The sequence below is a fragment of the Rhinoderma darwinii genome, chromosome 3 (assembly GCF_050947455.1).
Source record: "Rhinoderma darwinii isolate aRhiDar2 chromosome 3, aRhiDar2.hap1, whole genome shotgun sequence".
NCBI lineage: Eukaryota > Metazoa > Chordata > Amphibia > Anura > Rhinodermatidae > Rhinoderma > Rhinoderma darwinii.
In genome coordinates, this window is record NC_134689.1 from 302,118,912 (window position 1) to 302,145,586 (window position 26,675).

At 44.3% G+C, this 26,675-nt stretch overlaps 1 protein-coding gene across 1 annotated transcript in view; it reads left to right on the forward strand.

Moving 5' to 3' along the window:
- The first annotated feature begins 3,531 nt into the window (after nt 1-3,531).
- Nucleotides 3,532-26,675, forward strand: part of LOC142750452 (aminopeptidase N-like) — a 175,483-nt gene continuing 152,339 nt past the window's right edge. Inside the window, exon 1 of the mRNA XM_075859453.1 lies at nt 3,532-3,817. The gene's annotated coding sequence lies outside the window, so the exon portion shown is untranslated. The remainder of the gene's footprint in view (nt 3,818-26,675) is intronic.

Here is a 26,675-nt window from a genome sequence, read left to right on the forward strand (position 1 = left end):
CTTTAACCTCTTAACGCCGAAGGATGGATATATCCGTCCTCAGCAGCTGCTAGTTCGCGCAGGAGGACGGATATATCCGTCCTGTGGTGGCGCGGGTACTGTCACTGTACCCACGCGATCAGCGGCAGGAGCACGGCTGTTATACACAGCCTGGCTCCTGCTGCAACTGCCGGAATCGAAGCGCGCTCCGATTCCGGCAGTATAACCCATTAAATGCCGCTGTCAATAGTGACAGCGGCATCTAATGTGTTTGAAAGAGGGAGGGAGCTCCCTCTGTCACCCCATCGGCGCCCCCGCAAAGAAATTGCGGGTCGCCGTCGGGTTTCCATGGCAGCGGGGGTCTAACAAAGACCCCCAGGTCTGTCTTCAGCATCTGCCTGTTAGGCGATGCCGGAGGCATGACCTAACAGATTGCCTGTCAGTTTTACACTGACAGGCAATAATGCTTTGGTATACTAAGTATACCAAAGCATATTATATATGCGATCAGCAGATCGCATAGTGACGTCCCCTGGTGGGACTAAAAAAAAAATGTCAATCAGCTAAATAAAGTTGGTGAAAAAAAATAAATAAATTACAGTGAAAATCAAATAAAACTACTTTTTTTGCCCAAAAAGTGGTTTTATTTAGTAAAAGTGTCAAAACAAATCACATATACACATATATGGTATCCCCACGATCGTAACAACTTGAACAATAAAATTAACACATTAATTAAACCGCCGGATGAAAGGCGTAAAAAAAAAAACGCAAAAAACAACGGCAAAATTCTTTTTTCTCCCATTCCCCCCATAAAAAATGAAATAAAAATGTATCTATAAGTCCTATGTTCCCCAAAATAGTACTAATGAAAACTACATATTGGCCTGCAAAAATCAAGCCCACATACGGCCACATCGACGGAAAAATAAAAACGTTACTTCTCTTGGAATGCGGCGATGCAAAAACAAGTAATTTTTTTCTAAAAGGCTTTTTATTGTGCAAACGTTGGAAAACATATAAAACCTTTACATATTTGGTATCCCCGTAATCGTGCCGACCCATAGAATAAAGTTAACATGTTATTTACGCTGCATAGTAAATGGCGTAAATTTATAACGTGAAAATCAATGCTGGAATAGCTGCTTATTTTCAATACTCTCCTAAAATAAAGTTAATAAAAGTTAATCAATATATTATAAGCATCTAAAAATGGTACAATTACAAAATACAACTCGTCCCGCAAAAAACAAGCCCTTATACGGCTATGTCGACAGAATAAAAAAAAAATTACGACTCTTGGAATGCGACCATGAAAAAACAAAAAATAATCCTTGGTCATTAACGTGCAAAATGGCCCGGTCATTAAGGGGTTAAAGGTGCCTGTTATTTTGGGGGATAAACAGAAGAATATAGTTTGGATTAGAGGTGAATGCAGATACCAGTCATCTGCCCAACACTATCCACATACCCTCAGGCTATGGCTATACAGCTACTTTGGTCATGTGACTTAAAAATGATTCAGCAACTGCTGCACCGATTGTGCAGTTAGCTGTAATTCATTCTTTCCAGTCAGAGATGTGTGCAACTTTTTTCTGTCGTGGAACTACTTGCATAGAACTTAATTCTGAGACAAGAATAAATGTTTTTTAATTAAGATGCATTCAAGTTCAGTTTTAGCAAGTGAGTAACATGATTTTCAGATTTTTTTTTTCTCTTTACAGATGCTCTCCGGTATGCAGATTTTCTCTGAATAAACAAGCCAACAACATTTTCATAATGGATGAAAGTATAGTGCAAAAATAGTCTATAACACCATAAAGCCATGACATAAGAAATGACAAAGTACTGTGTCAGGCCCCATGCACACGACAGCAAAAACAGAGCCATTCACTTTCATTGAACACTGACACCTTTCCGCAGCACTACGGAAGGTTGTCCGTGCCGTGGAAATGTTCCGGGAATTATGGAACATGTCCGTTCTTTTGCATTTTGCGGGCCGTGCTCCCATACTTTGTATGGGAGCACGGCCCGAAAATGCGGCTGTCAGTCAGCGGCCGGCCGTGCCCGCAATCGCGGGCCGTGATTGCGGGCACGGTCGTGTGCATGGGGCCTCAATGGGTGAATTTTGAGATCTGAAATGAATTAACATATTTGTAATTTTTTGTTGGAATAAAAAACGACCACAAATGGGTAACCAGGGCACGTAGAAAGGGTTTATCACCCTTGGACAACTGAAAGGCATTTAGAATTTAGAGTTTACATTTACCAAAGACTTTATTTTCTTTATTTGGTCTCATGTGGCACAGCTGTGTGCCTGGAGCCTGTATGGCGGTACACAAAGGCAATACAGCTCCCTACTACAGAACCATACGACCTCAGGGTGCCACTGTACAGGCTCCATCTGGTGCTGTATGTACCAAGCTATTCTTCCTAAGAAGCAATGATTATGATATTGGAGGCATATGGAGGTTTAGTAGAGGCTCCATGTGCCCTTCAAATGAGGATATATGACCATTCTCTACTGTCAACTCAGGCTTCATTCACATCTGTGTCAGGGCTCCGTTCTGTCTGAGCTTTCCGTTGGAACGGAGCCTTGACTGACACAAACTGAAACCAAAGGTTTCCGTTTCCATCAACATTGATTTCTATGGTGATGGATCTAGTGCCAATGGTTTCAGTTTGTCTCCGTTGTGCAAGGGTTCCGTCGTTTTGACGGTATGAATACCGTAGTCGACTAAGAAGGGTATTTTGGTGTCCTGCCATTGAATGGTCCATCTGAATGAATTTATGGACTTCTTTGTATATATAATTAGGCTGCGGCTACATGGAGACTTTTTGTAGCACGGTCATCAAATTTTAAGTATCAAGCAACAGCTGCAGTCCACAGGAGTGAATTCAGTGGCATGCATCCTCTGGACGGCAACGGTATTTCAATAGTTATAATTTGAATGTCACGCTACAGAAATTATCCATGTAGCTCCAGCACAAGTACGACAGGCCTAGATGTCAAATATTCACAACTGTGAAAGAGCACACAAGGAAAAAACTAAGGGAACTATGAACCCAAACATTTCCATTCATTTCAATTGGATAATCATTTTCTTCATGCTGCTCTTTTGGTAGCTCTCCTCTGATGAAAATGTCACCAATAATGCATATATTTTCATGTTCTCCACATCATGGATGACTCGTACATGTAAAATATACAAATAAATGATCACAAAACATAATTTCACCTAATATAGAAGGGAAGGGCAACAAAAGATACTGCTATGCTGAAGGTTCTTTGATTAAATCCTAGGAGAATAGAATGTATTGTTTTACCATATTTTTGGGTAGCAGTTAGGAATCAATTAGGAAATATCCTGGTATTCAACAAAAATATCTCACAAGGTATTAACTATTTAATGAGCACATTTCATGTTTTATTGTCCGATTTAAATTGTAGTTTGAGTTATTGGACAATCATGGTGTGGTGCACACAAGAGGTTAACTCCGAATATGTGCTGTTCAGGCAGTAGGTCAGGTTACTTGTATTTATGTGGAGAGAATTTCTCTCTACCCTGTTTCTAATTTTGAGAGAGTGAGCGAGAGGGAGAAGTTGAACTTATTTTGTGTAATAGAACAGTCATCCTCACACTTTGTTGAGTGTTTGTTGGTGTCTGTGTGGGAGGACTACTGCGTTGCAGAAGTTGGGACAATCACGAATGTTACTCTGGTCCCATAAACAGAACTTTTCACAAACAGAAGAAAAACTTTTCTGGACATTGCGACTTGTGATGGGATGCACCAAGAGTCCTCTAAGTTTGTGAATCTACACATTGAATAGACAAAGGTGAGTGAGATCTCTTGTGCTATTACGTTTCCAGGTCTGCAGAATACAATCAAAGATTCTTTTCAGGTACAGGAGTCACAGGTCATTTAAATTGTATTTCTTCATTCCCACAGTCTGAATCTATGAAGCGCAGTGTAAACTCTGCAGCAAGCACAGCCTAAAACAAAATACTGTGTTTGAGAATTTCACATGATGCATGAACTACAACAAAACATATTAAAAACTAAACTATTAAACATTTGCTTAGATCTCACATGTCACATTTCATCATCGTGATCATTTGTCTTATATTTATTATATTTTATATTTCCCTTCATTTACACAGCACCAAGATGTATACCAAAAGTACTCTCTCACATTAGGCTTAAAATCCAATTTCTCTTTAGCACATGTACAGTGCATACTCAGTAGGGATGTTTTCATAGAAAGCCAGTTCATCCGTCTGTCTGTCTGTCTGTCTGTCTGTCTGTCTATCTATTCAGCTATCCATCTATCTATCTATCTATCTATCTATCTATCTATCTATCTATCTATCTATCTATCTATCTATCTATCTATCTATCTATCTATCTATCTATCTATCTATCTATCTATCTATCTATCATCTATCTATCTATCTATCTATCTATCTATCTATCTATCTATCTATCTATCTATCTATCTATCTATCTATCTATCTATCTATCTATCTATCTATCTATCTATCTATCTATCTATCCATCTATCCATCTATCTACCTAGGGTCAGCTTTTCAATTACATTTACTTTTTTTATCACTTAGGCGGTTCACACGCAGTTTTTTGCAGGACCTGCATGCCAATTTTCGCTGCGTTTTTTGCCCGCGACCATTGAGTGCCGCGGGCATTAGACGCCGCAAAATACCCTTTCTCTGCCTCCCATTGATGTCATTGGGAGGTCAGAGGTGTAAACGCCCGAAGATAGGGCAAGTCCTTTCTTTTTCCTGCGAGACGGTTTTTCTGCTCACGGGGAAAAAAACGCCTCCGCCTCCCATTGAAATCAATGGGAGGCATTTTTGGCCATTTTTTGGCGCGGTTTCACGTCTAAAAACGTATACAAAAAACTGTGTGAACTGGCCCTTAAACCCAGTGGTATAGATAGAAAACGGGGGTCCCAAACATAAAAATAAGGCCGTTTGAGATACTGCTTAACACCATCACACTCATAACCACCCAGGACAGGAGGTCCTATTGCTTCTATGCTATTTTCAAGACTTGAATGTATTTTTTATCCTTGCTTCTAAACATTGCAGCACCCGTGGAGACTAGAATGGGCCCCCTCTCTTCAGGGGTCCCATAGCAGCCGCATGGTCTGACTCTATGGTACATTTGCCCTTGACATAAGAGCTTTGCATTAGGAAACTTTCTAGGCATTGCCATGCAGTACGAGATGTAGCGATTATCAAAGGTTGTCCTCACATATATGCTATATACAGTGCAAATGGCAAGGAAACCAGTATGGTTACCATTACAGTTTACAAAGGCTTGTCCCCAGTTTCCCTAGAGGCCTGAATAGCAAATATGAAGCACGTAAACAAGGGACGTATCATTGCATAACTAGGACAATAAGAACCATATTGGTTATTGCACCGCTTTCTAAGAAACAGATGGCTAAATAGAAATTTTAAAATCTTTACAGAAGATGGCAACTCAAAGAGTCACATATGCTGGACATGTACTGGATATTAGGAGGATGCGTCCAATTACATTGTATGCATGCCACATTTCTTATTTTATTAGAAATAAAAAGTAGTTCTACAAGATCAATACAAATATAAGTTATGTACATCCGCTTGATGTGTTATACCAGCCATTAAAAGGGTTACCAGTATTGTGAAATGTAAATTGACTTGCCAGCAAAGCTTAGTCTGATACATCCCATGACCAGTCTATATTTGTTTCATAATGAATTTTAAGAAGACCCTGGAACCCCACATCAGATATTTATACAACACATTATTCTGTATGATTTGGTGTAATGAAGCATAACATGTTCTCAGACTTTTGTATAATTTTAGATATTGAAAACAATAGTCTAACTGGTTGCTAAAAGTTATAACCACTTTAAAGTCATTTATGACTTCCAAAGAGTATAATGGAAAAAATTAATAGAAGATAATTAGTATGATGAAAAGCCCCTTTAAGGCTTAAAGCGGCACTGTTATATGGTAAGCTTTCTGAGCAGCATAATATAAAAGGAGGGATGATGCACTCCAGGATATGTAGTTTTTTTCTATGCTTTAATTCAGTATTGTAATGTAAAAAGCTGTTTAAATACTGCCAGGACTCAGAGAAAGCCTGTGAGTCCTGCTCCCCCGCCCACACAGAGTGATTGACAGCTTTGCTACATGAATTTATATATATATATGGGATAGCAAAAGAAAACCTGGCAGATCTGCTGTAATTTACCCACACACCGCAAAACAATGGGTTTTTGCCAAACACTGGTCAATATAAAAACAATTAATAAACTGCTTATTTATGACCCTTTGATTTTGATAGAAATTAGAAAAAAAGTACTCGCGGTGATCCTGAGTTTGCACAGGCACAGTGACTTGTCCCTACAGGCCGCTGTGCCTGTTACTTTGGCTTGATCCATTCACTTAAATGAGGAGAGCTGCAGTACCAAGCACAGCCACCCCAAAGGGTGAGTCACTGTGCTTGTGCAAACAATGAAGGGGACATATTGCTCACAGGCGCGTCATGGCCCCTTCATTGGGTTTGATGGCGTGGATCCTGGAGGTAAGGGCTAAGGATAGGCCTGTCTTAATAAAGTGTACAGTACGAATTCTTATATTGCACATGTATAATGGTAATAAAACATTGTAAAATATTTATTTATAGTACGGGTGTCAATTGCATAAAAAACATTTTTATCTGGAGAATTAATGATGTCATTTGTATCACTTGATTTACCTTCTGCCTGTTCGACAGAGCAATTCATAGTTCAGCAAGATAAAATACACCTGGATGTCAGGATCATTTCCCACAAGCAAAGTGATAATAACCTCCCTTCTCTTGTATCTATGGCCTTGTGCTTTATAGTGACATGAAAACTCCTCGGCAGTATCAAGTATTCTTATATTTTACAGTAAGGACACGTTAATATATTACTAAACCTAAATAAGTTTTAGAAGAAAACAAAAATAAACTAAGAAGGAGTAAACTAAGGGTATGTGCAGTTTTGTTTCAGAAATTTCAGATGTATGGAACACTAGCAAAAGTCTGTGTAACAAAGCTGTTCACACAAAGTTTTTTTGCAGGCAGAAAAAATCTGCCTCAAAAGTCCTTCAGGAATTTCCACGTCAAAATCAATTTCTGCGTCAAAATCAGTGTACAAAAACTCAACAACAACATGTGCTCCAGCTTTCTAATGTATTGCCTGTTATCCAAATACAATAATACTGATCTATAAACATAACAAATATTATAGAGCTAAAAATAAAAATAAAATGATCAGACTAGATCAGGGGTCTCAAACTCGGCCAGGTAGGTGGGCCACAAATAGAAAAAATGTGAAGTTGACAGGGCCGCATTACTTTCAAATTTGATACAATACCAAATTATTGTTAATCAATTAGTTATTTGAACTACTACAACACTATATTACTATAATAATAATAATATATTACTATAATAATAATAATACATTACTATAATAATAATACTACATTACTATAATAATAATAATACTACATTACTATAATAATAATACTACATTACTATAATAATAGCGCTAGGTTTAAAATTTGAGATATTTCTCCACGTGCTTATTTCAACAATCCAGTTTTCCAGTTTAAGTGTCGCTAAATGCAGTCAGGCAGCTCAGTTAGCAGCGTTTGGCAGACACACATGTCAAGATTGGGCAGCCCCTATTTAGATAGTGCCGCAGTGCCCTCTGTGGATGCTGCTGCAGTGCCCTCTGTGGATGCTGCCGCTGTGCCCTTTGTGGATGCTGCCGCAGTGCCCTCTGTGGATGCTGCAACAATGCCCTCTGTAGAGGCTGCCATAGTGCCCTCTGTAGATGCTGCCACAGATTCCTCTGTAGATGCTGCCACAGATTCCTCTGTAGATGCTGCCACAGTGTCCTCTGTAGATAATGCCACAGTGCCCTCTGAAGATAATGCCACAGTGTCCTCTGTAGATAATGCAACACACCCCTAGATAATGCCACAGTGTCCTCTGTACATGCTGCCACAGTGCCCTCTGCTGATGCTGCCACAGTGCCCTCTGTAGATGCTGCCACAGTGCCCTCCGTAGATGCTGCCACAGTGTCCTCCATAGATGCTGCCACAGTGCCCTCCGCAGATGCTGCCACAGAGCCCTCCGCAGATGCTGCCACAGTGCCCTCCGCAGAAGCTGCCACAGTGATGTCAGGGGCTTGCCCAGAGCTGGAGTCACGGAGTAGAGCTGCTTCTAGCACCCTGCCTGGGATGCCAGCTCTGCTCCTGACATCACTGTCCATATATGGACAGAGATTTCAGGGGCAACCCCAGAGCTGGAGTCCCGGGCAGAGCGCTAGTAGGCTCTTCCTGGTACTCCAGCTGTTCTCCTGACATCACTGGGACTCCTGCTCTGGGGAAGCCCCTGACATCATTGTCGATGTATGGACAGCGACGTCAGAGTCTTCCCCAGAGTCCCAGAGCAGAGCCTATACTAGCGCTCTGCCCGGGACTCTGGCTCTGGGGAAGCCCCAGACATCGTGTGTCCAAACATGGACACCGATGTCAGTGAATTCCACAGAGTCCTGGAGCAGAGCCGATACTAGCGCTCTGCCCGGGACTCCGCTCTAGGGAAGACCCTGACACACTGTCCATATATGGACAGCAACGTCAGGGAATTTCACAGAGTCCCGGAGCAGAGCCTGTACTAGCGCTCTGCCCGGGACTCCGGCTCTGGGGAAGCCCCAGACATCGCTGTTCATATGTGGACAGCGATGTCAGGGAATTCCACAGTCTCGGAGCAGAGCCGATACTAGCGGCTCTGTGTCCCGCGGGCCGCAGATGACAGCCCCAGGGGCTGCATGCGGCCCGCGGGCCGCGTGCTTGAGACCCCTGGACTACACGGTCTTCTCATCACAATTCTATGAAGCAGCCTCCTATTTACTTGTTTCTTTTCTATAGACAAAACTTGTAAACCTACAGTAACTAAGTTCTACGCATTGGTATGTACTGTATCTTATCACTAACACCAGTGTTTGGGGGGGCTATAGTCTCGTTCCTGTGACCTGGTACTTTCAAAAAAAGTTTATACTAAGACATTATATAATATGGGAGATTTAGCAATAGTGTCGTAGGATGGGTTTATTAACCCCTTCCCGACATTTGACGTATTCATATGCCAAAGTCGGGTAGGGGAAGTATGGAACGGGCTCACGGAGTGAACCCGCTCCATACGATGCCAGTATCGGCTGTTTGTTACAGACGACACTTCAGAGTAATGAGCAGGATGGCGCTCGAGCACAATCCTGCTCGTTTAACTCGTTAAATGCCACGGTCAATTGTGACCACGGCATTTCAATCGTTAGAAAGAGGGGGGCGACCCCCTCTAACAGCTCATCATGCCCCCCGCAATGCAATCGCGCGGGGGGGGGGGCGATTGTTGCTATGGCTGCCCCCAGGTTCGCCATCTTTGTGCTCCTATCAAGCGCTGTTTCCGGCAGGGCTTAATAGTTGCCTGTCAGAATCACGATATACTGCAATACATTAGTATTGCAGTATATAGTGCAAGCGATCTAACAATCGCTGGTTGAAGTCCCCTAGGGGGACTAATAAAAAAAAGTAAAAATTAGCAAAATAAAGTTTTTTTTAATGTAAAAAAATTACCAATATTAAAAGTAAAAAAAAAAACCTTTTCCCATTTTCCCCCTAGAGCATAGTAAAAAAATAAATAAAATAAACATAATTGGTATCGTCGCGTCCGTAAAAGTCTGAACTATTACAATATATCATTATTTAACCCGCACGGTGAACGCTGTAAAAAAAAATATTTAAACGGCAGAATCTCTATTTTTTGGTCACATCATCTCCCATAAAAAATGAAATAAAAAGTGATGAAAACGTCACATGTACACCAAAATGGTATTATTAAAAACTACTAATTATTCTAAAAAAAATAAGCCCTCATACCACTTAATCGACGAAAAAATAAAAAAATTATGGCTCTCGGAATTTGGCGACACAAAATTTATTTTATTTTTTACACTTAGGTTTTTACTTGTAAAAGTAGTAAAATATAGAAAAAAACTATATATATTTGGTATCGCTGTAATCGTATTGACCAACAGAATAAAGTTAGCATGTTTTTTTTAATTGCACAGTGAATTCCGTAAAAACTAACCGCAGAAAACAATGGAGAAATCGCTGTTTTTTCCATTTTCTACCTCACAAATAATTTTTCCCGTTTCCTAGTACATTATATGGCACAATAAGTGATGCTACGAAAAACTACAACTCTTCCTGCAAAAATTAAGCCCTCATAGGACTATATAGACGGAAAAATAAAAAAGTTATGGCTTTTGGAAGGTGGGGAGGAAAAACAAAAATGAAAATCTGAAAAATGGCTGCGGCGGGAAGGGGTTAAGGAGTTGGCGATAATGGCACAAATTGCGCCACATATATCAAAATGACACACTTGAAATTATAAAGTTATCACAACTCATTAGGCATGTTATACAGATTTCTCTTAGGGTATGATCATACACAGTGAGCAAAAACGTCTGAAAATACGGAGCTGTTTTCAGGCGAAAACAGCTCCTGAATTTCAGACATTTTTGCAAGTACTCGCGTTTTTCGGGGCGTCTTTTACAGACGTTATTGGAGCTGTTTTTCAATGGAGTCAATGAAAAACGGCTCCAAAAACGTCCCAAGAAGTGACATGCACTTCTTTGAAGCGGGCGTATTTTTACGCGTCATCTTTTGACAGCGACACGTAAAATAACACCTCGTCTTAACAGAACATCGTAAAACCCATTGCAAGCAATGGGCAGACGTTTGCAGACGTAATGGAGCAGTCTTTTCAGGCGAAATTCAAGGCGTAAAACGCCAGAATTACGTCTGAAAATAGGCCGTGTGAACATACCCTTACTTGCACCATTTCATGGCTAGCGCACAAGTGGTGCAACTCCAAAATAAATTTCCAGCATTTGACAACTCGTCTTAGCCACACTTAGGGTATGTTCACACAGCAGCGTCCATTACAGCTGAAATTACAGAGTTGTTTTCAGGAGAAAGCAGCTCCTTAATTTCAGACGTTAATGGCATGTTGCAGGCGTTTTTCGCTGCGTCCATTACGGACGTAATTGGAGCTGTTTTTCCATTGTGTCAATAGAAAACAGCTCCAATTACGTCTCAAGAAGTGACTTGCACTTCTTTGACGCGGGCGTCTTTTTTACGCGCCGTCTTTTGACAGCGGCGCGTAAAAAAAAATGACCATCGGCACAGTACATCGTAAAACCCATTTAAATGAATGGGCAGATGTTTGCAGACGCTTTGGTGCCGTATTTTCAGACGTAATTCGAGGTTAAAAAGCCCGATTTACGTCCGTAAATAGGGTGTGTGAACCCAGCCTAAAAGGCATAAAAAGTGTTTAGAAAACATAATAATTTTAGTGTACGCCATGTACTGCATTTTATTGTAGAAATTTGTGACATCATTCTGGCAATTATTTTGTAATTCTCCCCCAGTATTTTTAAAAAGTTATAAGAAACCAAAATCTCCCAGTCACTCACCTGGGTGAGGATTAACAGGGAGTCGGAACCCCTGTTCTATTCTATTGATCTAGGTCTCCATAAGGGTGGATGCACACATGGCAAATTTTGTTGCATACATTTCTGCTATTGATAGTCAGTTCCATTTATCTGAATGGGGTTAATTCTGCAGCAGGTGCATGGATTTCTGCAAGTTCCATTCAATAGAATGGAACGGACTTCTTTTTTTGGAGACACCTCAGCATTTACAGTAGCAGCAAAGTGGATGACATTTTGCAAGTCTCAGGCGCACAATGCAGAAATAAATTGCCGAAAAGTCATGCGGAAAGTCTTCTGAAGTGACTCTCAAATCAGCAGCTTGTCATATGCGGGGATGCTGCATGTTTGGCCCATAAACTTCAATGGGGAGCATAAATTCTGTGAGTTCAGCTTTGTTGCGTTTTGTACAGCGTTTACGCAGTGAAAACACAGTAAGAACCGCTGGAAATCCACAAGTGCACAAAAAGGTTGCTACATTCAATGCTTCACACTATATCTGCATGTGAAACCACTGTGGAAAATACACAGTGTGAGAGTGAGGCCACACGGAGCGGCCCTGACACGGTCGCAACGCAGCCAACAACCGCGCCGGCACCATGTTTGGTGCTGCTGTCAAATAGCCTGTTTGTGGCCGCACGTTAATGCGGGTAAAACGTTCCTTTTTCTGCAAAATCGTGCAGCCATTAATAACTACACCCTTTATGGCCGCACGATTTTGTAGGTTACAACAAGTTACCCCCTATCCGTAGGGTAAGGGGTAATTTGCTGATCGGTGGGTGTCCGACAGTTCGGACCCCCACCGTTTACGAGAATGGGGAGCCCGAAGTTGCCCGAAATCCAAGTTTGAACCGAGCAGCAGGTAGCTCATGCACACTGCCGCTCCATACATTCTCTATGGCAGCGCCGGAAAAAGCCGAACACTGCACTCGGCTATCTCCGGCGCTCCCATAGAGAATAAATGGATGCTCATGAGCGACCTGCCGCTCGGTTCAAACTTTGGGTTCGGGCAACTTCGGGCTCCCCGTTCTCGTAAACAGTGGGGGTCCAAGCTGTCAGACACCTACCGATCAGCAAGCTACCCTTTACCACACGGATAGGGGGGAACCTGTTTTAACCGGAATACCCCTTAACAAGGTACTTGACAGCCGCGCCTAACATATTGCCAGCGCGGTAGTTGGCCGTACCCTTACTGCAGCAATATGTGGACCAAAGACATACATTTGCTGTGGATTTTTGTGACTGATTTACCAGTATTTTTTTTTCATTCCACGGCAGATGTTTTGTTGCAGAAAATCGCCAGTGTACACCGCGTTCCAAATTATTATGCAAATGTTATTTTTCGCTGATTTTCCTAAATAGTCGATGCAAATGACAGTCAGTATAATCTTCAGGCTGGGTTCACACGACCATGTTACGTCCGTAAAGTACGGAACGTATTTCGGCCGGAAGACCCGGACCGAACACACTGCAAGGTGCCGGACTCCTAGCATCATAGTGATGTACGATGCTAGGAGTACCTGCCTCTGTGTGGAACTACTGTCCCGTACTGTAATCATGATTACAGTACGGGACAGTTGTCCTGCAGCGAGGCAGGGACTCCTAGCATCGTACATCACTATGATGCTAGGAGCCCGGCCACCTGCAGTGTGTTCGGTCCGGGTCTTCCGGCCGAAATACGTTCCGTACATTACGGACGTAACATGGTCGTGTGAACCCAGGCTCAAGCCATCAACCGTTGGAGTATAATGCGAATTTTATTGAACAAATCTCCTAATGATAACAGATTTTTTTTTAGAAGTAAAAAACTCAAAATGCATTGTTTCACATTATTATGCACAACAGAGATCAAAACATTTCAGAGGTTGTAAAGAGAACTAAAATTGTAATTTGTTGAATTTGCAGCATCAGGAGGTCATATTTACAGAAATCAAAAGCTCTTTCAATCAAAAAAAACTTAACAGGCCAAGTTACATGTTAACATAGGAACCCTTCTTTGATATTACCTTCACAATTCTTGCATCCATTGAATTTGTGAGTATTTGGACAGTTTATGCTTGTATATCTTTGCAGGATGTCAGAATAGCCTCCCAAAGCTTCTGTTTTGATGTGAACTGCCTCGCACCCTCATAGATATTTTGCTTGAGGATGCTCCAAAGGTTCTCAATAGGGTTGAGGTCAGGGGAACATGGGGGCCACACCATGAGATTCTCCCCTTTTATGCCCATAGCAGCCAATGACACAGAGGTATTCTTTGCAGCATGTGATGGTGCATTGTCCTGCATGAAGATAATTTTGCTATGGAAGGCACGTGTAATGATGGGGGTAGGGAAACAGACAAGTGAGCCCTAATCTACCCGCCGCTCAGTCCCTGCCTACTTGCAACGACCCGCCCTAGGTGACGGGGTACAACTGGGTGACGGTCCCTACGCTCAATAAGTGCACGACAGACAAACAGACAAGGGTACAAAGTAGCTAAGGGAAATGGGGCAGTTGCCCACGGCAACACAGTGAGCAACAAGAGTGGTGAACGAGCCGAGTCAAACTAGGAGTGTACGAGGTACCAAACGCAGAGCAGGAGAGTAGTGAACAAGTCGAGTCAAACCAGGAGTGTACGAGGTACCAAACGCAGAGCAGGAGAGTAGTGAACAAGTCGAGTCAAACCAGGAGTGTACGAGGTACCAAACGCAGAGCAGGAGAGTAGTCAGTAAGTCAGGGTCAGTATGAAGCAGGGACAAATAGTTCAAGAAGCTGCAGCAGGGCCAGGAAACCAAACGAGAAGAATCACAAGCAAGGAGGAACAGGAAAGGCAGGTATAAATAGACAGAGGGCGGGAGCTAGCTCCGACTGGCCAGGCTGTGATAGGCTCTCCCACTCCTAAGCCTGCCATCCTGAGTGGTGGAAGATGGAGTCAGTCTCACAGACATAGAAGCAGGTGCAGACTGATTACCTATGGGCGTTGACACAGAAGCTGTGCCTGGCAGATCCTTTACAGTACCCCCCCCTTTTATGAGGGGCCACCGGACCCTTTCTAGGTGGACCTGGTTTATTGGGGAAATGAAGGTGGAACCTCCTGACCAATACCCCAGCGTGAACATCCCGGGCGGGTACCCAAGTCCTCTCCTCAGGCCCGTATCCTCTCCAATGGACCAGGTACTGGAGGGAGCCTTGGACCATCTTGCTGTCCACAATCTTGGCCACCTCGAATTCTACCCCCTCAGGGGTGAGAACGGGGACAGGAGGTTTCCTCGAGGGAGCCAAGGACGGGGAGCAGCGTTTAAGGAGGGAGGCATGAAACACGTTGTGTACTCGAAAAGATGGGGGCAACTCCAGTTGGAAGGAGACAGGATTGAGGACTTCAATGAACTTGTACGGCCCTATAAACCAGGGAGCAAACTTCTTGGACGGGACTTTAAGGCGCAAGTTCTTTGACGATAGCCACACCAGATCCCTGACCATAAACAAGGGGTTAGCAGAACGTCTTCTATCTGCCTGAGTTTTTTGTATGCTTTGGGATGCCTCTAGGTTCTTCTGAACCTGGGCCCAGACTGTGCACAGTTCCCGATGAACGACCTCTACCTCGGGATTGTTGGAACTACCAGGTGAAACGGAGGAGAACCGTGGATTAAACCCAAAATTACAGAAAAAGGGGGAGAGCCCTGACGAGTTACTGACCTGGTTATTAAGGGAAAATTCGGCGAGGGGAATGAAGGAGACCCAATCATATTGACAGTCAGAGATAAAACACCTTAAATATTGTTCTAGAGACTGATTAGTCCTCTCAGTTTGGCCATTAGTTTCAGGATGGAAGGCAGAGGAGAAGGACAGATCAATCTCCAACTTTTTACAGAAGGCTCTCCAAAACAATGAAACAAATTGTACCCCTCTGTCAGAAACAATATTGACAGGGACCCCATGGAGATGCAGGATGTGTTTGACAAACAAGGTAGCTAACGTCTTAGCATTGGGTAGTTTCTTGAGGGGCACAAAGTGGCACATCTTACTGAAGCGGTCTACTACAACCCACACCACCGACTTGCCTTGAGATGGAGGCAAATCGGTGATAAAATCCATGGAGATATGGGTCCAAGGTCTCTGGGGAATGGGCAAAGAACTAGTAAGCCCGCTGGTCGGGACCTGGGAGTCTTGGACCTAGCACAAACTTCACAAGCGTCGACGTAGGCATTAACGTCTTTAGGCAACTCAGGCCACCAATAGTTTCTGGCAATGAGGTGCTTGGTACCCAGGATGCCTGGATGACCAGATAATGCGGAGTCATGATTTTCCCTTAGCCGGAATTGCAGGGGAACAAACTGCTTGTTCTCTGGAAGGTTCCCGGGAGCTGAACCTTGATCAGCCGCAATTTCTAGAGACTAAATCAGAATCTATAGAGGAAATGATTATACCTGGAGGCAAAATACAAGCAGGATCTTCCTCTGAAGGAGGGCTGGCCATGAAGCTACGCGACAGTGCATCAGCCTTAATATTTTTAGACCCAGCCCTATAGATAACCAAAAAGTTGAATCTGGTAAAAAATAACGCCCATCGAGCTTGTCTCGGGTTTAACCTCCGGGCAGATTCTAGGAAAACCAGTTTCTTGTGGTCGGTAAGGACCGTTACCTGGTGCCTAGCCCCCTCCAGGAAGTGGCACCACTCTTCAAATGCCCATTTAATGGCTAAGAGTTCGCGGTTCACAATATCATAGTTACTCTCAGTGGGCGAAAACTTCCTGGAGAAGTAGGCACAGGGACGGAGATGGGTGAGGGACCTGGTACCCTGGGACAAGACAGCCCCCACTCCCACCTCGGACGCGTCAACCTCCACGATAAATGGCTCCATTTGGTTGGGCTGAACCAGCATCGGGGCCGAGATAAAGCACATTTTAAGGATCTCAAAAGCCTGGACAGCCTCAGGAGGCCAGTGGAGGAGATCAGCACCTTTGCGAGTGAGATCCGTAAGAGGCTTAGTGATGACCGAGAAGTTGGCGATAGATCTCCTGTAATAATTAGTGAACCCCAGGAAGCACTGTAACGCCTTCAGGGAGGCAGGTTGGACCCATTCCGCCACAGCCTGGACCTTGGCGTGGTCCATGCGGAATTCATGAGGAGTGAGGATTTGACCCAAAAATTGTATCTCAAAAATTGCACCCCAAACACACATTTTTCGGTCTTCGCAAACAGTTTGTCCTTAGAAAACACAAGTATGTCATCAAGGTACACTACAAGAAATACCCCAAGGTAATCTCTTAAAATCTCATTTATGAAATTCTGGAAGACTGCGGGAGCATTACACAACCCAAAGGGCATGACGAGGTGTTCGAAATGACCTTCAGGCATGTTAAACGCAGTCTTCCACTCATCCCCCTCTTTGATGCAGATAAGGTTATACGCCCCCCGTAGATCAAACTTAGAGAACCATTGGGCCCCTTGAACCTGATTAAAGAGATCAGGAATCAAAGGAAGGGGATACTGGTTCCTTACAGTGACCTTATTCAAGTTACGGTAGTCAATGTATGGCCTAAGACCACCATCCTTCTTCCCTACGAAGAAGAAGCCAGCACCTACCGGAGAAGTAGAGGGGCGAATGTAACCCTTGGCCAGGCATTCCTGGATATACTCTCTCATGGCTTCACGCTCGGGACAAGAGAGATTAAATATCCTGCCCTTGGGGAGCTTAGCTCCTGGTACCAAATCGATAGCGCAATCGTATTCTCTATGAGGAGCTAACACTTCGGAGGCCTCCTTAGAGAAAACATCAGCGAAGTCCTGAACAATCTCAGGTAGCGTGTTCACCTCCTCAGGGGGAGAAATAGAATTAACAGAAAAACATGACGTCAAGCATTCATTACCCCATTTGGTAAGATCCCCAGTATTCCAGTCAAACGTGGGATTATGCAACTGCAACCAGGGAAGGCCTAAAACCAAATCGGACGATAATCCCTGCATCAACAGTACAGAGCACTGCTCCAAATGCATGGAGCCAACAAGGAGTTCAAAAACAGGGGTATGCTGTGTAAAATAACCATTAGCAAGAGGAGTGGAGTCGATACCCACTACCGGGACAGGTTTAGTCAAATCAATCAAAGGCATAACTAGAGACATAGCAAATTCCACAGACATGATATTAGCAGAAGACCCTGAATCCACGAAGGCACTGCCGGTAGCAGACCTACCACCAAAAGAGACCAGAAAGGGTAGCAAGATTTTATTACGTTTCAGATTTACGGGAAATACCTATGCACCCAAGTGACCTCCCCGATGATCACTTAGGCGCGGAAGTTTTACGGCTGCTTATTCCTACGCCTAGGACAGTTGTTCACTTGATGCTTGTCATCCCCACAATAGAAGCAGAGACCATTCTTCCTGCGGAACTTTCTACGTTGTTGGGGGGACACGGAGGCCCTGAAATAAGTGCACGACAGACAAACAGACAAGGGTACAAAGAAGCTAAGGGAAATGGGGCAGTTGCCCACGGCAACACCGTGAGCAACAAGAGTGGTGAACGAGCCGAGTCAAGCCAGGAGTGTACGAGGTACCAAACGCAGAGCAGGAGAGTAGTGAACAAGTCGAGTCAAACCAGGAGTGTACGAGGTACCAAACGCAGAGCAGGAGAGTAGTCAGTAAGTCAGGGTCCGTATGAAGCAGGGACAAATAGTTCAAGAAGCTGCAGCAGGGCCAGGAAACCAAACGAGAAGAATCACAAGCAAAGAGGAACAGAAAAGGCAGGTATAAATAGACAGAGGGCGGGAGCTAGCTCCGTCTGGCCAGGCTGTGATAGGCTCTCCCACTCCTAAGCCTGCCATCCTGAGTGGTGGAAGATGGAGTCAGTCTCACAGACATAGAAGCAGGTGCAGTCTGATTACCTATGGGCGTTGACACAGAAGCTGTGCCTGGCAGATCCTTTACAGCACGGTTCTTCTTTTTGTACCATGGAAGAAAGTGGTCAGTCATAAACTCTACGTACTTTGCAGAGGTCATTTTCACACCGTCAGGGTCCCTAAAGGGGCCTACCAGCTCTCTCCCCATGATTCCAGCCCAAAACATGACTCCGCCACCTCCTTGCTGACGTCGCAGCCTTGTTGGGACATGGTGGCCATTCACCAACCATCCACTACTCCATCCATCTGGACCATCCAGGTTTGCACGGCACTCATCAGTAAACAACACGGAATGAAAATTAGTCTTCATGTATTTCTGAGCCCACTGCAACCGTTTCTGCTTGTGAGCATTGTTTAGGGGTGGCCGAATAATAGCTTTATGCACACTTGCAAACCTCTGGAGGATCCTACACCTTGAGGTTCGCCAGACTCCAGAGGCACCAGCGGTTTCAAATACCTGTTTGCTGCTTTGCAATGGCATTTTGGCAGCTGCTCTCCTAATCCTATTAATTTATCTGGCAGAAACCTTCCTCATTATGCTTTTATCTGAACGAACCAGTCTGTGCTCTGAATGAGCCACAAATCTTTCACAGTACGATGATCACGCTTAAGTTTTCTTGAAATATCCAATGTTTTCATACCTTGTCCAAGGTATTGCACTATTTCACGCTTTTCGGCAGCATAGAGATCCTTTTTCTTTCCCATATTGTTTGAAACCTGTGGCCTGCTTAATAATGTGGAACGTCCTTCTTAAGTAGTTTTCCTTTGATTGGGCACACCTGGCAAACTAATTATCACAGGTGTCTGAGATTGATTACAATGATCCAAAGAGCCCTAAGACACAATACCATCCATGAGTTTCATTGAAAAACTAATAATTAAATGTTTATGACACTTAAATCCAATGTGCATAATAATTTGGAACACGATGTATACTGCCTGTGGGAACATACCCTTAGGCCTTATTCACACGAACGTGTTAAACATCCGTGTGATGGCCGTTGAAACAAACAGACGTGAAAAGCGAACGAACGTGAAAAACAGACGGACGTTTTTTGCATCCGAGATGCGCAACGCACGTGTGAATCTAGCCTAAGCCGGATTCACACGAGAGTGTGCGTTTTGCGTGCGAAAAAGGTCCGTGAGGCAGCAGCATATGATGCGTGACTGCGTGATTTTCGCGCAGCCGGCATCATTACTGTTTTTATGTTTGCAAACAGAAAAGCACGTGGTGCTTTTCTGTTTTCATTAATTTATTTGACTGCTGGTGCGCGAATCACGTGCGGCACCCGGAAGTGCTTCCATGTGCCGAGCGCGATTTGCACGCACCCATTGACTTCAATGGGTGCGTGCAGCGCGAAACACGGGCAAATATAGGACATGTCATGAGTTTCACGCAGCGCACATACGCTGCGTGAAATTCACTGAGTCTGAACGGCCCCATTCATTAACATAGGTCCGTGCGACGCGCGGGAAAATCACGCTCGTAGCACGGACGTAAAACACGTTCGTGTGAATAAGCCCTTAGGGTTACTAGAGCCAGTACTAATAAATACAAAGGGAAGGACCTCAATAGTTGGTGGGCGTGAAACAGTTAAATTCAAAAAAAGGTTGCCTGCCGGCTAAAGAGAGCCCTGTTTTCCAACTATTATATAGAAAATAAAAAAGTCTTTATTATATTTGCAACAAGGACAGACAACATAAAATTTAAAAGTTAAAGTCCATTTCTGACAGCAGTCAGCGTAGTGCCAGACGTAGGAGTTCTGTCTAGGAAGGGTTAAGTACCACAACTACAGAGCGCTACATTCAGTTAATTCATAGTTAGATTCCAGAGCGTCAATAGGACAATTATTAAAATGAAGGTAGAAGCCCCCCCGACATGTTTCGCCACGAATCGGAGCCAGTACTAGACCCATTAGGGTCACCCTTTTCAGGACTGTTAGGGCATGTTCAGACGTGGCAGAATATTTCCGCTGCAAATTCGTTGCGAATTTGCAGCAACATTTTCATATTTGACAGGTAATTCAGACGTTGCGGATATCACAGCAGACTTGCCACAGATTTCAGCCTTTTCATTGCAAAGGCTGAAATCCGTAGTGAACATACGCTTCTCCGCAACATAATGTGCATGCTGCTGAGGGAAAATTCTGCACCACAGCCTAAATTCCGCACTGTTATTTTCCGCAACGTCTGAGCTAAGTTACCTAGAAATGTATAGAAACCAATGAAAAATACGGCTGATGCAGATTTCCACTGCGGACTGTCCGCAGCAGAATTCAACAGCAATTCCACCACGGCTGAATGTGCCCTAACCCTGCCTGCACACAAGGTTCAGAGTACAGACTTTACAGGGTTAGCATCTTTGATCTGCTAGCCAATTTGTGAATCCACAAAACTGCTCTCTGAAAGGGGTAATCACATCTTTGATATTTATGGTATATCCACAGAATATGACATGAATGTCCGATAGATGCGTGTCCCAGCGGTGGAACCCACACTTATCTTTAGAACTGGGCCCCCTGACCTCCATCCGACCTTCATCTGCTGTCCCTGGGCTATCTACCTTTACCCTACCATCTCTCATCTACTCCCTTACCCACTGGCTCTATAAATTCTTATTTAGAGTGTGTTCACACAGAGCCGATACGCTGCGTAAAAGCCCACATCATATCCGCCCTGTGTGCCACAGGGAATTCCGGATGAAAAACCGCACCAAATTTTGGTGCAGTTTTTCGACCGGAATGTCCAATGCGGGAAACTGCACCGGAAACAAAAAAGAGCTTCATACTTATGTATCCATGGCGACCAGTCCTTCCACCGTTCTGCAGCCCGGCCTCCTGGGATGACGTTTTATCCCATGTGACCACTGCATTATTACTGTCCCGTATTGAAAACATGATTAAAGTATGGGACAGTTGTCCCGCAGTGAGGCAGTGACACCTAGAATCATAGACAACTATGATTTTAGGAGCTCGGCTCCCTGCAGTGTGTTCGGTTCGGGAAATGCGGCCGACATACGGACCGTAAATCACGGACCAAACACGCTCGTGTGTATGGAGGCCTAACCCACATGGAGCTATAAACACACCAGAGATTTTTTTTTATACATTTGTAGTGTTAGTCTACACAACCTCATGCAATTCTTTTATCATTACGCATGTTGTAATGATAAAAGTTTTTATTTTATAGATTGTTTTCTTCTTTATATTATATTGTGTTGTAACAGATTTTGATGATTGAAAATGTGCAGTCCCATATACAGTACATGTTATTCTTGTGGATACAGAAGTGATACTTTTTTAGATATTGACCTGATTTGGAGCTTTGTATCAGAAAAATAGAGCCCCAATAAGGCCTTTTTCACACACTGCACAAGTAAAAACACAATGTGTTTCAAGCATTTTTTTATGGTGTTTTTTACATGCTTTTGTTGTGGTGTTTTTTTACTTAGTGCCACTTTGTACATGCGGTTTTGAAGTTCTATAGACAATCTTATGGAAAACAAAGCAAAAAAAAACAATTCATAGAGCATGCTGTGTTTTTGCCACTAATCCATAAAATGCTAAATAAACAAAAAAACAAAATGCTATGCATGTATGTTTTCTCATATATGACTTTAGACTTTACAGTTAGGATCAGTTCACACGTTGTGTAAATACTGCGGATTTTCCACAACAAATTAGTTGCAGAAAATCCACAGCAAATACCAGTAGCAGCAAAGTGGATGAAATAAAACAAATCTCATCCACACTAATTTTATTCCATAGCATGTCTATTGTATTTGCATAAACGCTGCTTATTCGTTGTGGCTTTTTCCCATTGAATTCAATCGGGAGGTAAACCCGCAACAAGTAGCAGTTGTTGTTTCGGTTTTTTGCGCTGGGTTCGCATCGATTCTGCTGCAAAAAACCCAACTCAGAAAAAAAAAAAATTTTTATGCTTACCCAAGAGTCTATATTTCTTCCTCCAAGTCGGCCTCCTGGGGTGACGCTGATTGTGATTGGCTTTAGCGGCGGTCACATGGGATGAAATGTCATCCCAAGAGGCCGGCCTGGATGACGTCAGAGGACCAGCCTCCTGGGATGACGCTTCATCCCATGTCAATCGCAATCAGCGGTCTGCTGGGATGGAACGTCATCCCAGGAGGCCAGCCTGCTTACAGGCCGGCTGAATGCTGCAGTTTTCCGCAGCGGACATTCCGGGCGAAAAACCACCAAAGTTTGGTGCTGTTTTTCACCCGAAATTCCCTGCGGCGCACAGGGCGGATACGCTGAATGCTTTTACACAGTGTATGCACCCTGTGTGAACTCAGCCTTACACCTAGGTGCAGGGTTTCTGAGGGGAAAAAAAAGCTGAAAGAAATGCTTCTGAAAACATGATTAAATGGAGTGTGTGAATCCAGCCTAAAGATATAGTATGAAATGAATCAGCACCGAATTTTGAGATAGACAAAAAACTGATGGTGTACATTTGGCGTCCATTTTTTCCTCAATAATTGTGTGACCCTTGTCTTGATGTTGTGATTTTAAAAACACTAAATATCTAAATTAAACTAACTTGTTTTTTTTATTACGGATTTCTTCAGCCAATATCAACACATCTGATGTTAGACAAATTGTGGCTGTTGCTGAACTGCAAGTCCCAGTCAGAACAGATCAGCAACAGATGGAAAGCTGCGGGTTGCCTAAGCCTTCAACAGTGAACCAAATAAAATAATGTGTTACTATACACCAACTCCTTAGCTGAAGTGCATGTGTCTCACTATGAAATCTCTGTCCTGCTGCGTGAGGAGGGGTCAACAGCGGAAATGTGTTTCAAGTTTTTTAGTGTCTTTTGTTGTATATGGGAAGCCTAATACTGTCCAAATAAGTGGGAAACCTTTATTCTCAAGGCCTTATTCACAAACGGCAATATTAAATTAATATTTTGTCTTAGCCAAAACCAAGAGTTGATCAGGAAATGCAGTAATACAGGAAAGCTCTACATTAAACTATTTAAAAACTGAATCAAAACTGCAATATAAGAACAAGGTCCAAGAAATCTATAAGGGCTCCTGCACCCGCTGCGTGAATGCAACAGAATTTCTGTGCGCAAATTCTGAATCGTAATACAGTAGCAGCAAAGTTTGTTCAAAACTCTGTAGAAACACATGCAGAAATTAATCTACGTGCTGATTCCCTATCTGCAGCGTGTAATTTTTTTTTTGCGTAAATGCTGCAGAATTTCTGCACAGAAATTTCAGATGGAAATTTTGCAGCATTTCTGTCCCATGTGCAGGAGGCCTTAGGCCCCATGCACACGAACGTGCTTTTTCAGCCGCAATTCCCCCTGAAAATCCACGGGAGAATTGTGTCCACATTCATTTCTATGGGCCCATGCACACGACCGTGGTTTCCACGGTCCGTGCAGGGCCCAGAAGCCTGGACCGCAGAAAGAACGGACATGTCTTATCACGGCTGTGTTGCGGGCGGCTCGCGAGTGACACTCCACGGCCAGCCAAATCGGAAATCGCGGCCGTGCACATGGCTACGGTCGTGTGCATGAGGCCTTACAGTTTGCTTGTTTTATTCCACAGCAGCCATAAGCTATTAAAAGTACATTCACATAGGTTGGTAATGGGGCACTGCTTTGGCTGTTTTGTAAATGAAACTGAATGGACATACCACTAGAAAATGCATGTGTTTTCTACTTCTGACTTCCATTAAGGTTATAGCTTCCTCGTTGAAGTAAAAGATGGGGGGGGGGGGACAATGCAAAAAAGCGCTACATTAAATACACAAATATAGCATGCTGGGGTATTCAAAATGAGCACTTCTTGCCTGAATAACGCTTGCCATTCATCGTTGCATAGTATTGCACATACTGCAGCCATATTGCTATACAGAGCCCAAATAATATACTAGCCACAGTACTGCTGTAATAAGACCGGCCATGGTGCCCCGTATTAGTGTCAGCTACAGAGCACCTGTGAAGATGTCAGCCCCAGTACTACCAAATTTGTCAGCTCAGAAATCCTGTAAGGGTATGTGCACACGATGAGAGGCTTTTACGTCTCAAAAGACAGACTGTTTTCAGGAGAAAACAGCTGCGTCATTTCAGACGTAAATGCTGCTCCTCGTATTATGCGAGGCGTCTTTGACGCCTGTAATCTTGAGCTGCTCTTCATTGACTTTAATGAAGAACGGCTCAAATTACGTTGCAAAGAAGTGTCCTGCACTTCTTTGCCGAGGCAGTCAATTTACACGTCGTTGTTTGACAGCTGTCAAACGACGACGCGTAATTTACAGGTCGTCTGCACAGTACGTCGGCAAACCCATTCAAATGAATGGGCAGATGTTTGCTGACGTATTGTAGCCCTATTTTCAGACGTAAAACGAGGCATAATACGCCTCGTTTACGTCTGAAAATAGGTCGTGTGAACCCAGCCTAACAGTGCCAGACACAGTCCCTGTAAAAGTTTTAGCCATAGTGCCCTGCAATGGTGGCTACATTACACCTGAAGTAATGCTAGCCACAGTGACTGCACCTGTAATAATACCAGCCACAGTGCCCTGCGAAAGTGTCAGCTACCGTACACCTGTAATAATATCAGCCACAGTCGTCTGCGATAGTGTCAGCTACAGTAAACCTGTAATAATTCCAACCACTGTGCCCTGCGATAGTGTCAGCTACAGTACATCTGTAATCATACCAGCCACAGTGCCCTACGATAGTGTCAGATATAGTGAACCTGTAATAATACCAACAATGGTGGCCATGCGATAGTGTCAGCTACAATACATCCGTAATAATACCAGCAGAGGCGTAACTAGGAAAGACTGGGCCCCATAGCAAACTTTTGACTGGGCCCCCCCCCTCCCCTGGGTGTCACACAACCCTGTCCCCCCTTGTAGATAGTGCCTTTTTTACAGCCTGTAGATAACACCCTGTAGATAACGCCATACAGCCCCCCCTGTAGATAGCGCCATACAGCACCCTCTGTAGATGGCGCCATACAGTCCCCCCTGTAGATGGCGCCATACAGCCCCCTCTGTAGATGGCGCCATACAGTCCCCCCTGTAGATAACGCCATACAGCCCTCTCTGTAGATATCTACAAAGGGGGCTGTATGGCGTTATCTACAGGGGGGGCTGTATGGCGCCATCTACAGAGGGGGCTGTATGGCGCCATCTACAGAGGGGGCTGTATGGCGCTATCTACAGAGGGGGCTGTATGGCGCCATCTACAGAGGGGGCTGTATGGCGCTATCTACAGGGGGGCTGTATGGCGCTATCTACAGAGGGGGCTGTATGGCGCTATCTACAGGGGGGCTGTATGGCGCTATCTACAGAGTGGGCTGTATGGCGCTATCTACAGGGGGGCTGTATGGCGCTATCTACAGGGGGGCTGTATGGCGCTATCTACAGAGGGGGCTGTATGGCGCTATCTACAGGGGGGCTGTATGGCGCTATCTACAGAGGGGGCTGTATGGTGCTATCTACAGGGGGCTGTATGGCGCTATCTACAGAGGGGGCTGTATGGCGTTATCTATAGGGGACTGTATGGCGCTATCTATAGGGGACTGTATGGCGCTATCTATAGGGGGACTGTATGGCGCTATCTACAGAGGGGGCTGTATGGCGCTATCTACAGAGGGGGCTGTATGGCGTTATCTACAGAGGGGACTGTATGGCGCTATCCACAGGGGGACTGTATGGCGCTATCTACAGAGGGGGCTGTATGGCGCTATCTACAGGGGGCTGTATGGCATTATCTACAGAGGGGGCTGTATGGCATTATCTACAGAGGGGGCTGTATGGCGCTATTTACAGAGGGGGCTGTATGGCGCTATCTACAGGGGGGCTGTATGGCGCTATCTACAGAGGGGGCTGTATGGCGCTATCTACAGAGGGGGCTGTATGGCGCTATCTACAGGGGGGCTGTATGGCGCTATCTACAGAGGGGGCTGTATGGCGCTATCTACAGGGGGGCTGTATGGCGCTATCTACAGAGGGGGCTGTATGGCGCTATCTACAGGGGGGCTGTATGGCGCTATCTACAGAGGGGGCTGTATGGCGTTATCTATAGGGGGACTGTATGGCGCTATCTATAGGGGACTGTATGGCGCTATCTACAGAGGGGGCTGTATGGCGCTATCTACAGAGGGGGCTGTATGGCGCTATCTACAGGGGGGCTGTATGGCGCTATCTACAGAGGGGGCTGTATGGCGTTATCTATAGG